Genomic DNA, 17,841 nt, shown 5'->3' with positions numbered 1-17,841 from the left:
GAGGAAACACCAGTCACTGCAACTACAATTGTTCTAACAACTGCAACAGAACAAACAACAGAATCAACAACACCAGGAACAACTGCCTCTGTAACTACTGTATACCAGAGCTCTACTACTGAAACATCTACAGTCACAGAGGACACACCTGTCACTGCAACTACAACTGTTCCAACAACTGCAACAACAGAATCAACAACACCAGGAACAACTGCCTCTTTAATGACTGTATTCCAGAGCTCTACTACTGAAACATCTACAGTCACAGAGGAAACTCCAGTCACTGCAACTACAACTGTTCCAACAACTGCAACAGAACAAACAACAGAATCAACAACACCAGGAACAACTGCCTCTGTAACTACTGTATTCCAGAGCTCTACTACTGAAACATCTACAGTCACAGAGGAAACCCCTGTCACTGCAACTACAACTGTTCCAACAACACCAACAGAACAAACAACAGAGTCAACAACACCAGGAACAACTGCCTCTGTAACTACTGTATTCCAGAGCTCTACTACTGAAACATCTACAGTCACAGAGGAAACCCCTGTCACTGCAACTACAACTGTTCCAACAACACCAACAGAACAAACAACAGAGTCAACAACACCAGGAACAACTGCCTCTGTAACTACTGTATTCCAGAGCTCTACTACTGAAACATCTACAGTCACAGAGGAAACCCCTGTCACTGCAACTACAACTGTTCCAACAACACCAACAGAACAAACAACAGAGTCAACAACACCAGGAACAACTGCCTCTGTTACAACTGTATACCAGAGCTCTACTACTGAAACATTTGCAGTCACAGAGGAAACACCTGTCACTGCAACTACAACTGTTCCAACAACTGCAACAACAGAATCAACAACACCAGGAACAACTGCCTCTGTAACGACTGTATTCCAGAGCTCTACTACTGAAACATCTACAGTCACAGAGGAAACACCTGTCACTGCAACTACAACTGTTCCAACAACTGCAACAACAGAATCAAAAACACCAGGAACAACTGCCTCTGTACCGACTGTATTCCAGAGCTCTACTACTGAAACATCTACAGTCACTGAGGAAACACCTATCACTGCAACTACAACTGTTCCAACAACACCAACAGCAGAAACAGCAGAATCAACAACACCAGGATCAACTGCTTCTGTAACTACTGTAGGTCAAGACACTACCATTTTTGCATCTACAGTCACAGAGGACACTCCAGTCACCGAAACTACAACTTCTTTAACAACTGCATCACAAATAATAGAATTAACGACTTCTATTGTAAATATGTCTAAGCCTATTATAACTACACAAACAACAGTCATACATCCAGCTATGACCAAAACTACAGTAGCTCCAGTCACTGTAAATAATGTCGTCTCTAGAACAGAAAATCAAATACTCAACAATGCAACAGTAACAACTACACAAACACCTCTAACAAACATTTATTTAAGCAGTGTATCTACTGGTGTAGTACCCACAGTGAAATCCACAGCAGAAAATTATACAAATATAAGTACCAGCAACGTAGGAATTTTAACTACCAATGTTACTCCAGTGACCATTCCGGCATATACAAAGACAAAAATGCCAGAAACAGAGGGAACTCCAAACCCTACAACTGTAACGCCAGAAAAGATATCAATGAAGCCAACTTTGAGCTCCACTGCAAACACACCCAGTTCAGCTGTGGTTGAGACCAGGCTGGTGTTCGACTTCTCGTCTCCAGTTCCCAGTGAGAGTTCCGTCCTGGATGCTATCGAAGCTCTTCTGAGCTCAAAAGCTTCAAACCTTCCTGATTCAGTAACAGTGCTGAACTACACCTACAAGAGTAAGTTTCTCATTTATTGTCTTTTACTGCAACAAGAATAAAAATCGTGGTCCTGTCTTTATAAAATCTGAACTTTTTACAAGAACTAAAGTGCTTCACATTGTTGCTCAGATATTTCAGACACTTCCTATGAGGTCGTCTTCACGTTCAGCGTCAGTGATATTAGCGTAGCAGAGAACTCTGAATCCAGCAACGACACCTACAAGCGAGTACAGGACACCATCAACTCAGCGGTGAGTAAATAATTCACTTGAATCCACACAACATGCAGTAAACTGTACAAATACACTAATGATTCATTTCTACAAATCTTTATTTTTATCTGCAGCTCAACACACTTCTAAATGAACCTGGTGCAGGAACATTCCAACCCCAGAGCCAAACCTTCACGTAAGTTCAAAGCAGGAAGAATTGATGGTGTACAATGACTTCTTGTTGGCAGTATTTGGTTTGATGACCATGTTGCTTTATCCACAACCTTAACAGGAGCACAGGAAATGAGATTAATGGTTACATGGAATACAGTTTCCAGAGTGGAGACGCCAACCTACCAGTCAGCTTCCGCAATGAGCTCCAGAACGTGTAAGTCAATCATTTCACGTGTGTTTGTAATAAGGTTGAAGGACTTTATCAAGGATGGAAAGTGAATCAGAATTAAAATCATCGTTTGTTTTTGTAGATCTGGATCAGCAGTGGTTGAGACCAGGCTGGTGTTCAACTTCTCGTCTCCGGTTCCTAGTGAGAGTTCAGTCCTGGATACCATCAGTATTCTTCTAAACTCAAGAGGATCAAACCTTCCTGCTTCAGTAACAGTGCTGAACTACACCTATGAACGTAGGTTTTCTGTTTTTATTCCAGGAGAATGTAAATCACCATCCTGTCTTCATAAAATGTGAAGTTCTGAACCAAACTGAAGTGCATTTGGTTTATTCCACAGAAATTTCAGACACCTCCTATGCAGTCGTCTTCAAATTCAGCGTCAGTGATGTTAGAATGCCAGAGAACACCGAGCTCAGGAATGAAACCTACAGCCAGTTACAGAGTACCATCAACACCACGGTGAGGAACCATGATTATCAGCACAGTAGAACATCTTCTCACCTTCAGAAATGGTTTCACTTTACCACAAACCTACAAACAACCTTTACAAACAGCACACAACAGGAACATCAGCTACAAACAACTCAAATGTTTTCTGGATCTGTCCAAGATTCTCATGAAACTTTTTCTAAATCTTTTCTTCTCCAGCTGAACACACTTCTGAATGAAGCTGGTGCAGAACCATTTGATCCTCAGAGTGTTTCCTTCACGTAAGAATAAAAGATGATTCAATTCCTGTCTGAAACCACTTGCTGTTTATTAGAATGGTACAGAAATCTGCATTGTAACGTTCCTGCTTTCTGCTGCTGTTATCAGGAGCTCAACATACTGGGTTGAAGGTAACATGGAGTACTACTTCCAAGATGAAGATACCAAGCTATTAAGCAGCTTCCTCAATGAGCTGCAGAAACAGAACGGTATGTTAATGCACCATATTCTTTACCACGACTGTCTACTTACTTTTGGTCAGGAATCAGAAGTGCTTTAGTGTAATACTGATTCTTTCTTACAGAGGCATCTACAACATCTTCTCCAATCACCAAACATCTGATGACCACTTCTCCAGCAGATCCATCAAAACTGTATGTTCACTTCTGAGGTGGATCTAATAAAGATCTACAGTTTCATCATTGTGACCCTAAAATAATAGAAATCATGGTTTGTTTCTTCAGATCTGGATCAGCTGTGGTTTACACCAAGCTGGTGTTCGACTTCTCGTCTCCGGTTCCCAGTGAGAGTTCCGTCCTGGATGCTATCGCAGCTCTTCTGATCTCAAGAGGTTCAAACCTTCCTGATTCAGTAACAGTGCTGAACTACACCTACAAGAGTAAGTTTCTCATTTATTGTCTTTTACTGCAACAAGAATGGAAATTGTCGTTCTGTCTTTATAAAATCTGAACTTTTTACAAGAACTAAAGTGCTTCACATTGTTGCTCAGATATTTCAGACACTTCCTATGCGGTCGTCTTCACGTTCAGCGTCAGTGATATTAGCGTAGCAGAGAACTCTGAATCCAGCAACGACACCTACGAGCGAGTACAGGACACCATCAACTCAGCGGTGAGTAAATAATTCACTTGAATCCACACAACATGCAGTAAACTGTACAAATACACTAATGATTCATTTCTACAAATCTTTATTTTTATCTGCAGCTCAACACACTTCTAAATGAACCTGGTGCAGGAACATTCCAACCCCAGAGCCAAACCTTCACGTAAGTTCAAAGCAGGAAGAATTGATGGTGTACAATGACTTCTTGTTGGCAGTATTTGGTTTGATGACCATGTTGCTTTATCCACAACCTTAACAGGAGCACAGGAAATGAGATTAATGGTTACATGGAATACAGTTTCCAGAGTGGAGACGCCAACCTACCAATCAGCTTCCTCAATGAGCTCCAGAACGTGTAAGTCAATCCTTTCACGTGTGTTTGTAATAAGGTTGAAGGACTTTATCAAGGATGGAAAGAGAATCAGAATTGAAATCATTGTTTGTTTTTGTAGATCTGGAGCAGCAGTGGTTGAGACCAGGCTGGTGTTCAACTTCTCATCTCCGGTTCCTAGTGAGAGTTCAGTCCTGGATACCATCAGTATTCTTCTAAACTCAAGAGGATCAAACCTTCCTGCTTCAGTAACAGTGCTGAACTACACCTATGAACGTAGGTTTTCTGTTTTTACTCCAGGAGAATGTAAATCACCATCCTGTCTTTATAAAATCTGAAGTTCTGAACCAAACTGAAGTGCATTTGGTTTATTCCACAGAGATTTCAGACACCTCCTATGCAGTCGTCTTCAAATTCAGCGTCAGTGATGTTAGAATGCCAGAGAACACCGAGCTCAGGAACGAAACCTACAGCCAGTTACAGAGCACCATCAACACCACGGTGAGGAACCATGATTATCAGCACAGTAGAACATCTTCTCACCTTCAGAAATGGTTTCACTTTACCACGAACCCACAAACAACCTTTACAAACAGCACACAACAGGAACATCAGCTACAAACAACTCAAATGTTTTCTGGATCTGTCCAAGATTCTCATGAAACTTTTTCTAAATCTTTTCTTCTCCAGCTGAACACACTTCTGAATGAAGCTGGTGCAGAACCATTTGATCCTCAGAGTGTTTCCTTCACGTAAGAATAAAAGATGATTCCATTCCTGTCTGAAACCACTTGCTGTTTATTAGAATGGTACAGAAATCTGCATTGTAACGTTCCTGCTTTCTGCTGCTGTTATCAGGAGCTCAACATACTGGGTTGAAGGTAACATGAAGTACTACTTCCAAGATGAAGATACCAAGCTATTAAGCAGCTTCCTCAATGAGCTGCAGAAACAGAACGGTATGTTAATGCACCATATTCTTTATCACGACTGTCCACTTACTTTTGGTCAGGAATCAGAAGTGCTTTTGGTGTAATACTGATTCTTTCTTACAGAGGCATCTACAACATCATCTCCAATCACCAAACATCTGAAGACCACTTCTCCAGCAGATCCATCAAGACTGTATGTTCACTTCTGAGGTGGATCTAATAAAGATCTACAGTTTCATCATTGTGACTCTAAAATAATAGAAATCATGGTTTGTTTCTTCAGATCTGGATCAGCTGTGGTTTACACCAAGCTGGTGTTCGACTTCTGGTCTCCGGTTCCCAGTGAGAGTTCCATCCTGGATGCTATCGAAGCTCTTCTGATCTCAAGAGGTTCAAACCTTCCTGATTCAGTAACAGTGCTGAACTACACCTACAAGAGTAAGTTTCTCATTTATTGTCTTTTACTGCAACAAGAATAAAAATCGTGGTCCTGTCTTTATAAAATCTGAACTTTTTACAAGAACTAAAGTGCTTCACATTGTTGCTCAGATATTTCAGACACTTCCTATGAGGTCGTCTTCACGTTCAGCGTCAGTGATATTAGCGTAGCAGAGAACTCTGAATCCAGCAACGACACCTACGAGCGAGTACAGGACACCATCAACTCAGCGGTGAGTAAATAATTCACTTGAATCCACACAACATGCAGTAAACTGTACAAATACACTAATGATTCATTTCTACAAATCTTTATTTTTATCTGCAGCTCAACACACTTCTAAATGAACCTGGTGCAGGAACATTCCAACCCCAGAGCCAAACCTTCACGTAAGTTCAAAGCAGGAAGAATTGATGGTGTACAATGACTTCTTGTTGGCAGTATTTGGTTTGATGACCATGTTGCTTTATCCACAACCTTAACAGGAGCACAGGAAATGAGATTAATGGTTACATGGAATACAGTTTCCAGAGTGGAGACGCCAACCTACCAATCAGCTTCCTCAATGAGCTCCAGAACGTGTAAGTCAATCCTTTCACGTGTATTTGTAATAAGATTGAAGGACTTTATCAAGGATGGAAAGAGAATCAGAATTAAAATCATTGTTTGTTTTTGTAGATCTGGAGCAGCAGTGGTTGAGACCAGGCTGGTGTTCAACTTCTCGTCTCCGGTTCCTAGTGAGAGTTCAGTCCTGGATACCATCAGTATTCTTCTAAACTCAAGAGGATCAAACCTTCCTGCTTCAGTAACAGTGCTGAACTACACCTATGAACGTAGGTTTTCTGTTTTTACTCCAGGAGAATGTAAATCACCATCCTGTCTTTATAAAATCTGAAGTTCTGAACCAAACTGAAGTGCATTTGGTTTATTCCACAGAGATTTCAGACACCTCCTATGAAGTCGTCTTCAAATTCAGCATCAGTGATGTTAGAATGCCAGAGAACACCGAGCTCAGGAACGAAACCTACAGCCAGTTACAGAGCACCATCAACACCACGGTGAGGAACCATGATTATCAGAACAGTAGAACATCTTCTCACCTTCAGAAATGGTTCCAATTTACCACAAACCTACAAACAACCTTTACAAACAGCACACAACAGGAACATCAGCTACAAACAACTCAAATGTTTTCTGGATCTGTCCAAGATTCTCAAGAAACTTTTTCTAAATCTTTTCTTCTCCAGCTGAACACACTTCTGAATGAAGCTGGTGCAGAACCATTTGATCCTCAGAGTGTTTCCTTCACGTAAGAATAAAAGATGATTCCATTCCTGTCTGAAACCACTTGCTGTTTATTAGAATGGTACAGAAATCTGCATTGTAACGTTCCTGCTTTCTGCTGCTGTTATCAGGAGCTCAACATACTGGGTTGAAGGTAACATGAAGTACTACTTCCAAGATGAAGATACCAAGCTATTAAGCAGCTTCCTCAATGAGCTGCAGAAACAGAACGGTATGTTAATGCACCATATTCTTTATCACGACTGTCCACTTACTTTTGGTCAGGAATCAGAAGTGCTTTAATGTAATACTGATTCTTTCTTACAGAGGCATCTACAACATCATCTCCAATCACCAAACATCTGATGACCACTTCTCCAGCAGATCCATCAAGACTGTATGTTCACTTCTGAGGTGGATCTAATAAAGATCTACAGTTTCATCATTGTGACCCTAAAATAATAGAAATCATGGTTTGTTTCTTCAGATCTGGATCAGCTGTGGTTGAGACCAGGCTGGTGTTCGACTTCTGGTCTCCGGTTCCCAGTGAGAGTTCCATCCTGGATGCTATCGAAGCTCTTCTGATCTCAAGAGGTTCAAACCTTCCTGATTCAGTAACAGTGCTGAACTACACCTACAAGAGTAAGTTTCTCATTTATTGTCTTTTACTGCAACAAGAATGGAAATCGTGGTCCTGTCTTTATAAAATCTGAACTTTTTACAAGAACTAAAGTGCTTCACATTGTTGCTCAGATATTTCAGACACTTCCTATGCGGTCGTCTTCACGTTCAGCGTCAGTGATATTAGCGTAGCAGAGAACTCTGAATCCAGCAACGACACCTACGAGCGAGTACAGGACACCATCAACTCAGCGGTGAGTAAATAATTCACTTGAATCCACACAACATGCAGTAAACTGTACAAATACACTAATGATTCATTTCTACAAATCTTTATTTTTATCTGCAGCTCAACACACTTCTAAATGAACCTGGTGCAGGAACATTCCAACCCCAGAGCCAAACCTTCACGTAAGTTCAAAGCAGGAAGAATTGATGGTGTACAATGACTTCTTGTTGGCAGTATTTGGTTTGATGACCATGTTGCTTTATCCACAACCTTAACAGGAGCACAGGAAATGAGATTAATGGTTACATGGAATACAGTTTCCAGAGTGGAGACGCCAACCTACCAATCAGCTTCCTCAATGAGCTCCAGAACGTGTAAGTCAATCCTTTCACGTGTGTTTGTAATAAGGTTGAAGGACTTTATCAAGGATGGAAAGAGAATCAGAATTGAAATCATCGTTTGTTTTTGTAGATCTGGAGCAGCAGTGGTTGAGACCAGGCTGGTGTTCAACTTCTCGTCTCCGGTTCCTAGTGAGAGTTCAGTCCTGGATACCATCAGTATTCTTCTAAACTCAAGAGGATCAAACCTTCCTGCTTCAGTAACAGTGCTGAACTACACCTATGAACGTAGGTTTTCTGTTTTTACTCCAGGAGAATGTAAATCACCATCCTGTCTTTATAAAATCTGAAGTTCTGAACCAAACTGAAGTGCATTTGGTTTATTCCACAGAGATTTCAGACACCTCCTATGCAGTCGTCTTCAAATTCAGCGTCAGTGATGTTAGAATGCCAGAGAACACCGAGCTCAGGAACGAAACCTACAGCCAGTTACAGAGCACCATCAACACCACGGTGAGGAACCATGATTATCAGAACAGTAGAACATCTTCTCACCATCAGAAATGGTTCCAATTTACCACAAACCTACAAACAACCTTTACAAACAGCACACAACAGGAACATCAGCTACAAACAACTCAAATGTTTTCTGGATCTGTCCAAGATTCTCATGAAACTTTTTCTAAATCTTTTCTTCTCCAGCTGAACACACTTCTGAATGAAGCTGGTGCAGAACCATTTGATCCTCAGAGTGTTTCCTTCACGTAAGAATAAAAGATGATTCCATTCCTGTCTGAAACCACTTGCTGTTTATTAGAATGGTACAGAAATCTGCATTGTAACGTTCCTGCTTTCTGCTGCTGTTATCAGGAGCTCAACATACTGGGTTGAAGGTAACATGAAGTACTACTTCCAAGATGAAGATACCAAGCTATTAAGCAGCTTCCTCAATGAGCTGCAGAAACAGAACGGTATGTTAATGCACCATATTCTTTATCACGACTGTCCACTTACTTTTGGTCAGGAATCAGAAGTGCTTTTGGTGTAATACTGATTCTTTCTTACAGAGGCATCTACAACATCATCTCCAATCACCAAACATCTGAAGACCACTTCTCCAGCAGATCCATCAAGACTGTATGTTCACTTCTGAGGTGGATCTAATAAAGATCTACAGTTTCATCATTGTGACTCTAAAATAATAGAAATCATGGTTTGTTTCTTCAGATCTGGATCAGCTGTGGTTTACACCAAGCTGGTGTTCGACTTCTCGTCTCCAGTTCCCAGTGAGAGTTCCATCCTGGATGCTATCGAAGCTCTTCTGATCTCAAGAGGTTCAAACCTTCCTGATTCAGTAACAGTGCTGAACTACACCTACAAGAGTAAGTTTCTCATTTATTGTCTTTTACTGCAACAAGAATAAAAATCGTGGTCCTGTCTTTATAAAATCTGAACTTTTTACAAGAACTAAAGTGCTTCACATTGTTGCTCAGATATTTCAGACACTTCCTATGCGGTCGTCTTCACGTTCAGCGTCAGTGATATTAGCGTAGCAGAGAACTCTGAATCCAGCAACGACACCTACGAGCGAGTACAGGACACCATCAACTCAGCGGTGAGTAAATAATTCACTTGAATCCACACAACATGCAGTAAACTGTACAAATACACTAATGATTCATTTCTACAAATCTTTATTTTTATCTGCAGCTCAACACACTTCTAAATGAACCTGGTGCAGGAACATTCCAACCCCAGAGCCAAACCTTCACGTAAGTTCAAAGCAGGAAGAATTGATGGTGTACAATGACTTCTTGTTGGCAGTATTTGGTTTGATGACCATGTTGCTTTATCCACAACCTTAACAGGAGCACAGGAAATGAGATTAATGGTTACATGGAATACAGTTTCCAGAGTGGAGACGCCAACCTACCAATCAGCTTCCTCAATGAGCTCCAGAACGTGTAAGTCAATCCTTTCACGTGTGTTTGTAATAAGGTTGAAGGACTTTATCAAGGATGGAAAGAGAATCAGAATTGAAATCATCGTTTGTTTTTGTAGATCTGGAGCAGCAGTGGTTGAGACCAGGCTGGTGTTCAACTTCTCGTCTCCGGTTCCTAGTAAGAGTTCAGTCCTGGATACCATCAGTATTCTTCTAAACTCAAGAGGATCAAACCTTCCTGCTTCAGTAACAGTGCTGAACTACACCTATGAACGTAGGTTTTCTGTTTTTACTCCAGGAGAATGTAAATCACCATCCTGTCTTTATAAAATCTGAAGTTCTGAACCAAACTGAAGTGCATTTGGTTTATTCCACAGAGATTTCAGACACCTCTTATGCAGTCGTCTTCAAATTCAGCGTCAGTGATGTTAGAATGCCAGAGAACACCGAGCTCAGGAACGAAACCTACAGCCAGTTACAGAGCACCATCAACACCACGGTGAGGAACCATGATTATCAGAACAGTAGAACATCTTCTCACCTTCAGAAATGGTTCCAATTTACCACAAACCTACAAACAACCTTTACAAACAGCACACAACAGGAACATCAGCTACAAACAACTCAAATGTTTTCTGTATCTGTCCAAGATTCTCATGAAACTTTCTCTAAATCTTTTCTTCTCCAGCTGAACACACTTCTGAATGAAGCTGGTGCAGAACCATTTGATCCTCAGAGTGTTTCCTTCACGTAAGAATAAAAGATGATTCCATTCCTGTCTGAAACCACTTGCTGTTTATTAGAATGGTACAGAAATCTGCATTGTAACGTTCCTGCTTTCTGCTGCTGTTATCAGGAGCTCAACATACTGGGTTGAAGGTAACATGAAGTACTACTTCCAAGATGAAGATACCAAGCTATTAAGCAGCTTCCTCAATGAGCTGCAGAAACAGAACGGTATGTTAATGCACCATATTCTTCATCACGACTGTCTACTTACTTTTGGTCAGGAATCAGAAGTGCTTTTGGTGTAATACTGATTCTTTCTTACAGAGGCATCTACAACATCATCTCCAATCACCAAACATCTGAAGACCACTTCTCCAGCAGATCCATCAAGACTGTATGTTCACTTCTGAGGTGGATCTAATAAAGATCTACAGTTTCATCATTGTGACTCTAAAATAATAGAAATTATGGTTTGTTTCTTCAGATCTGGATCAGCTGTGGTTTACACCAAGCTGGTGTTCGACTTCTCGTCTCCAGTTCCCAGTGAGAGTTCCATCCTGGATGCTATCGAAGCTCTTCTGATCTCAAGAGGTTCAAACCTTCCTGATTCAGTAACAGTGCTGAACTACACCTACAAGAGTAAGTTTCTCATTTATTGTCTTTTACTGCAACAAGAATAAAAATCGTGGTCCTGTCTTTATAAAATCTGAACTTTTTACAAGAACTAAAGTGCTTCACATTGTTGCTCAGATATTTCAGACACTTCCTATGAGGTCGTCTTCACGTTCAGCGTCAGTGATATTAGCGTAGCAGAGAACTCTGAATCCAGCAACGACACCTACAAGCGAGTACAGGACACCATCAACTCAGCGGTGAGTAAATAATTCACTTGAATCCACACAACATGCAGTAAACTGTACAAATACACTAATGATTCATTTCTACAAATCTTTATTTTTATCTGCAGCTCAACACACTTCTAAATGAACCTGGTGCAGGAACATTCCAACCCCAGAGCCAAACCTTCACGTAAGTTCAAAGCAGGAAGAATTGATGGTGTACAATGACTTGTTGTTGGCAGTATTTGGTTTGATGACCATGTTGCTTTATCCACAACCTTAACAGGAGCACAGGAAATGAGATTAATGGTTACATGGAATACAGTTTCCAGAGTGGAGACGCCAACCTACCAGTCAGCTTCCTCAATGAGCTCCAGAACGTGTAAGTCAATCCTTTCACGTGTATTTGTAATAAGATTGAAGGACTTTATCAAGGATGGAAAGTGAATCAGAATTAAAATCATTGTTTGTTTTTGTAGATCTGGAGGAGCAGTGGTTGAGACCAGGCTGGTGTTCAACTTCTCGTCTCCGGTTCCTAGTGAGAGTTTAGTCCTGGATGCCATCAAAACTCTTCTAAACTCAAGAGGCTCAAACCTTCCTGCTTCAGTAACAGTGCTGAACTACACCTATGAACGTAGGTTTTCTGTTTTTACTCCAGGAGAATGTAAATCACCATCCTGTCTTTATAAAATCTGAAGTTCTGAACCAAACTGAAGTGCATTTGGTTTATTCCACAGAGATTTCAGACACCTCCTATGAAGTCGTCTTCAAATTCAGCATCAGTGATGTTAGAATGCCAGAGAACACCGAGCTCAGGAACGACACCTACGAGCGAGTACAGGACACCATCAACACAGCGGTGAGTAAATAATTCACTTGAATCCACACAACATGCAGTAAACTGTACAAATACACTAATGATTCATTTCTAATTCAAATTTCTCATTTTAATTTTCAGCTCAACATTCTTCTTAATAAACCTGATGCTGAAGCATTTGAACCCCAGAGCCAAACCTTCACGTATGTTCTAACTGTTTTGAGATGTACTGAGCAGTGGTAGTTTACCACTTAAGTTACCAGTTAGTTATAACTAAGTCATAATTAAAATGTTTTTTGTGTCTTCTTAACAGGGGCGCCGGAAACACGATTGACGCGAATGTGGACTACAGCTTCAAGGATGTAGACACCAAACTACCTTTAAGCCTCCTTGAGGAACTTCAGACTGTGTATGTAACATCTCTCATCAACACCTGATAAACATTGATGAGCAGTTTCTATTAAATCTTTCACACACTGTTTTATTTCTCTAGACCTGGATCAGCTGTGGTTCAGACCAGGCTGGTGTTCGACTCCTCAGCTCCCATTCCCAGTGAGAGTTCAGTCCTCTATGTGATCTCAAGTCTTCTGACATCTCGACTCCCAAATTACACTGATCCTGTTAATGTCCTCAACTACACCTATGAGAGTAAGCTCACTTCACTAATGATACAGTACAGACCATGAACAATCTAATCAGAACCTTTTTTAATAAGATATACAGATCCAACAAGGTTAAGGTCAGGGTTAGGGTCAGGGTTAAGGTCAGGGTTAAGGTTAGGGTTTAAGATTAGGGTTAGAGGTTGAGGTTAGGGTTAAGGGCAGGGTTAGGGGTCAGGGTTAGGGGTTAAGTTTAGGGTTTACAGTTAGACGTTAAGGTTAGGTGTTAAGGTTAGTGTTAGGGTTAAAATTAGGGTTAGCCCTGGGAAATTCAGTTCAAGAAAAACTAAAAATAAAAAACAAAGGTAAAATAAAGATAATGTCGATAAAAAACTTTTAATTATTCTTTTTAATTGACGTTAAATTTCTCCTGTAGAAATTTCCAACACTTCGTACGCGGTCGTCTTCACGTTCGGTGTCGGTGACATCAACATGCCAGAGAAAACTAAATACAGGAACGAAACCTACGAGCAAGTACAGAACTCCATCAACACAATAGTGAGTGAATGAAGACGTTTTAAATCTTTCTGCATGTTCCAACACAATACGTTAGATTGATATAATTAAATAATTCTGTTATTAATATTTAATGTGCCATTTTGCGCAGTTAAACACTGTACTGAATAAACCTGGTGCAGATCCGTTCAGCCCTCAGACCTCCACCTCCACGTACGTTATCAGTCTAAAATGACTTTCTGGAATCCAGTTCATGTGATTACTGGTTTCATGACGAAATTGTTTTTATTTAATCGACAGGAGCCAAGGGAATGTGGTTGATGTTAAAACTGAGTACACATTTAAGGATGGAGATGCCAAGCAACCAATTAGCTTCCTTGAAGAACTTCAGAATGTGTATGATAATTGTTTAACATGTTTATTTAAAGAGGATTAAACATCTCAGTTCTGCAATCATATGTTAATTTTTGGAATTTATTTCTCTAGACCTGGATCAGCTGTGGTTCAGACCAGGCTGGTGTTCAACTCCTCATCTCCCGCTCCCAGTGAGAGTTCAGTCAGGGATGCTATCGCAGCTCTGCTAACAGCTCGGTCGCCAAATCTTCCGAGTTCTGTAAACGTTCTAAACTACACATATGAAAGTGAGTACTTCAGTTATTAAAGTAATTTATAAAATGTGCTGCTCGACAAAAGAAATAAAAAAAAATATTTATTTTACAGAAATTTCAGACACCTCATATGCAGTTGTCTTTAGTCTCAGCATCGGTAACATCAGCATCCCTGCAAACGCTCACCTCAGGAATGAAACCTACAAAGAAGTTCAGAGCACCATCAACACCGCGGTGAGGGACCATCCAATCAGAACCTGTTTCCATAAGATGTACAGATATAACATTTAATTACACAGTATTGGGTCTTTTAGGGTAGGGGTAGGGTTAAGGTTAGGGTTAAAGTTAGGGTTAAGGTTAGGGTTAAAGTTAGGGTTAAGGTTAGGGTTAGCCTCAGGAAATTCACAGCAGTTTTAGAAATACTAAAAATATTAAACAAAGGTAAAATAAAGATAGAAATGTTGTGCACTTTAAATATGTAAATGTTTTTAAATGTCCTGAGTACTCAGAGGTGTGGTGCTACTACACAAACATCAGGAGTCCAGTAGAACTGTGCACATGTCCACACAGAACTCAAATACTGGAGTTATGGAGCTCATTACTGCAATCTCTCTGAATTTTTAGGGTTGAGGTTAGGGTCAGGTTTAACGTTTGGGTTAAGGTTAGGGTACATGCAGTAAACTGTACAAATACACTAATGATTCATTTCTACAAATCTTTATTTTTATCTGCAGCTCAACACACTTCTAAATGAACCTGGTGCAGGAACATTCCAACCCCAGAGCCAAACCTTCACGTAAGTTCAAAGCAGGAAGAATTGATGGTGTACAATGACTTCTTGTTGGCAGTATTTGGTTTGATGACCATGTTTCTTTATCCACAACCTTAACAGGAGCACAGGAAATGAGATTAATGGTTACATGGAATACAGTTTCCAGAGTGGAGACGCCAACCTACCAGTCAGCTTCCTCAATGAGCTCCAGAACGTGTAAGTCAATCCTTTCACGTGTATTTGTAATAAGATTGAAGGACTTTATCAAGGATGGAAAGTGAATCAGAATTGAAATCATCGTTTGTTTTTGTAGATCTGGATCAGCAGTGGTTGAGACCAGGCTGGTGTTCAACTTCTCGTCTCCGGTTCCTAGTGAGAGTTTAGTCCTGGATGCTATCGCAGCTCTTCTGAGCTCAAGAGGATCAAACCTTCCTGCTTCAATAACAGTGCTGAACTACACCTATGAACGTAGGTTTTCTTTTTTTTTACTCCAGGAGAATGTAAATCACCATCCTGTCTTTATAAAATCTGAAGTTCTGAACCAAACTGAAGAACATTTGGTTTATTCCACAGAGATTTCAGACACCTCCTATGCAGTCGTCTTCAAATTCAGCATCAGTGATGTTAGAATGCCAGAGAACACCGAGCTCAGGAACGAAACCTACAGCCAGTTACAGAGCACCATCAACACCACGGTGAGGAACCATGATTATCAGAACAGTAGAACATCTTCTCACCATCAGAAATGGTTCCAATTTACCACAAACCTACAAACAACCTTTACAAACAGCACACAACAGGAACATCAGCTACAAACAACTCAAATGTTTTCTGGATCTGTCCAAGATTCTCATGAAACTTTTTCTAAATCTTTTCTTCTCCAGCTGAACACACTTCTGAATGAAGCTGGTGCAGAACCATTTGATCCTCAGAGTGTTTCCTTCACGTAAGAATAAAAGATGATTCCATTCCTGTCTGAAACCACTTGCTGTTTATTAGAATGGTACAGAAATCTGCATTGTAACGTTCCTGCTTTCTGCTGCTGTTATCAGGAGCTCAACATACTGGGTTGAAGGTAACATGAAGTACTACTTCCAAGATGAAGATACCAAGCTATTAAGCAGCTTCCTCAATGAGCTGCAGAAACAGAACGGTATGTTAATGCACCATATTCTTTATCACGACTGTCCACTTACTTTTGGTCAGGAATCAGAAGTGCTTTTGTTGTAATACTGATTCTTTCTTACAGAGGCATCTACAACATCATCTCCAATCACCAAACATCTGAAGACCACTTCTCCAGCAGATCCATCAAGACTGTATGTTCACTTCTGAGGTGGATCTAATAAAGATCTACAGTTTCATCATTGTGACTCTAAAATAATAGAAATTATGGTTTGTTTCTTCAGATCTGGATCAGCTGTGGTTTACACCAAGCTGGTGTTCGACTTCTCGTCTCCGGTTCCCAGTGAGAGTTCCGTCCTGGATGCTATCGAAGCTCTTCTGATCTCAAGAGGTTCAAACCTTCCTGATTCAGTAACAGTGCTGAACTACACCTACAAGAGTAAGTTTCTCATTTATTGTCTTTTACTGCAACAAGAATAAAAATCGTGGTCCTGTCTTTATAAAATCTGAACTTTTTACAAGAACTAAAGTGCTTCACATTGTTGCTCAGATATTTCAGACACTTCCTATGCGGTCGTCTTCACGTTCAGCGTCAGTGATATTAGCGTAGCAGAGAACTCTGAATCCAGCAACGACACCTACGAGCGAGTACAGGACACCATCAACTCAGCGGTGAGTAAATAATTCACTTGAATCCACACAACATGCAGTAAACTGTACAAATACACTAATGATTCATTTCTACAAATCTTTATTTTTATCTGCAGCTCAACACACTTCTAAATGAACCTGGTGCAGGAACATTCCAACCCCAGAGCCAAACCTTCACGTAAGTTCAAAGCAGGAAGAATTGATGGTGTATAATGACTTCTTGTTGGCAGTATTTGGTTTGATGACCATGTTGCTTTATCCACAACCTTAACAGGAGCACAGGAAATGAGATTAATGGTTACATGGAATACAGTTTCCAGAGTGGAGACGCCAACCTACCAATCAGCTTCCGCAATGAGCTCCAGAACGTGTAAGTCAATCCTTTCACGTGTATTTGTAATAAGATTGAAGGACTTTATCAAGGATGGAAAGTGAATCAGAATTAAAATCATTGTTTGTTTTTGTAGATCTGGAGGAGCAGTGGTTGAGACCAGGCTGGTGTTCAACTTCTCGTCTCCGGTTCCTAGTGAGAGTTTAGTCCTGGATGCCATCAAAACTCTTCTAAACTCAAGAGGCTCAAACCTTCCTGCTTCAGTAACAGTGCTGAACTACACCTATGAACGTAGGTTTTCTGTTTTTACTCCAGGAGAATGTAAATCACCATCCTGTCTTTATAAAATCTGAAGTTCTGAACCAAACTGAAGTGCATTTGGTTTATTCCACAGAGATTTCAGACACCTCCTATGAAGTCGTCTTCAAATTCAGCATCAGTGATGTTAGAATGCCAGAGAACACCGAGCTCAGGAACGACACCTACGAGCGAGTACAGGACACCATCAACACAGCGGTGAGTAAATAATTCACTTGAATCCACACAACATGCAGTAAACTGTACAAATACACTAATGATTCATTTCTAATTCAAATTTCTCATTTTAATTTTCAGCTCAACATTCTTCTTAATAAACCTGATGCTGAAGCATTTGAACCCCAGAGCCAAACCTTCACGTATGTTCTAACTGTTTTGAGATGTACTGAGCAGTGGTAGTTTACCACTTAAGTTACCAGTTAG

At 40.4% G+C, this 17,841-nt stretch overlaps 1 pseudogene; it reads left to right on the top strand.

Moving 5' to 3' along the window:
• The first annotated feature begins 1,656 nt into the window (after window positions 1–1,656).
• Window positions 1,657–17,841, top strand: part of LOC134314692 (uncharacterized) — a 29,428-nt pseudogene continuing 13,243 nt past the window's right edge.

Source organism: Trichomycterus rosablanca, chromosome 5 (genome assembly GCF_030014385.1).
Source record: "Trichomycterus rosablanca isolate fTriRos1 chromosome 5, fTriRos1.hap1, whole genome shotgun sequence".
Lineage (NCBI taxonomy): Eukaryota > Metazoa > Chordata > Actinopteri > Siluriformes > Trichomycteridae > Trichomycterus > Trichomycterus rosablanca.
This window is presented reverse-complemented; position numbering and strand designations above follow the sequence as displayed.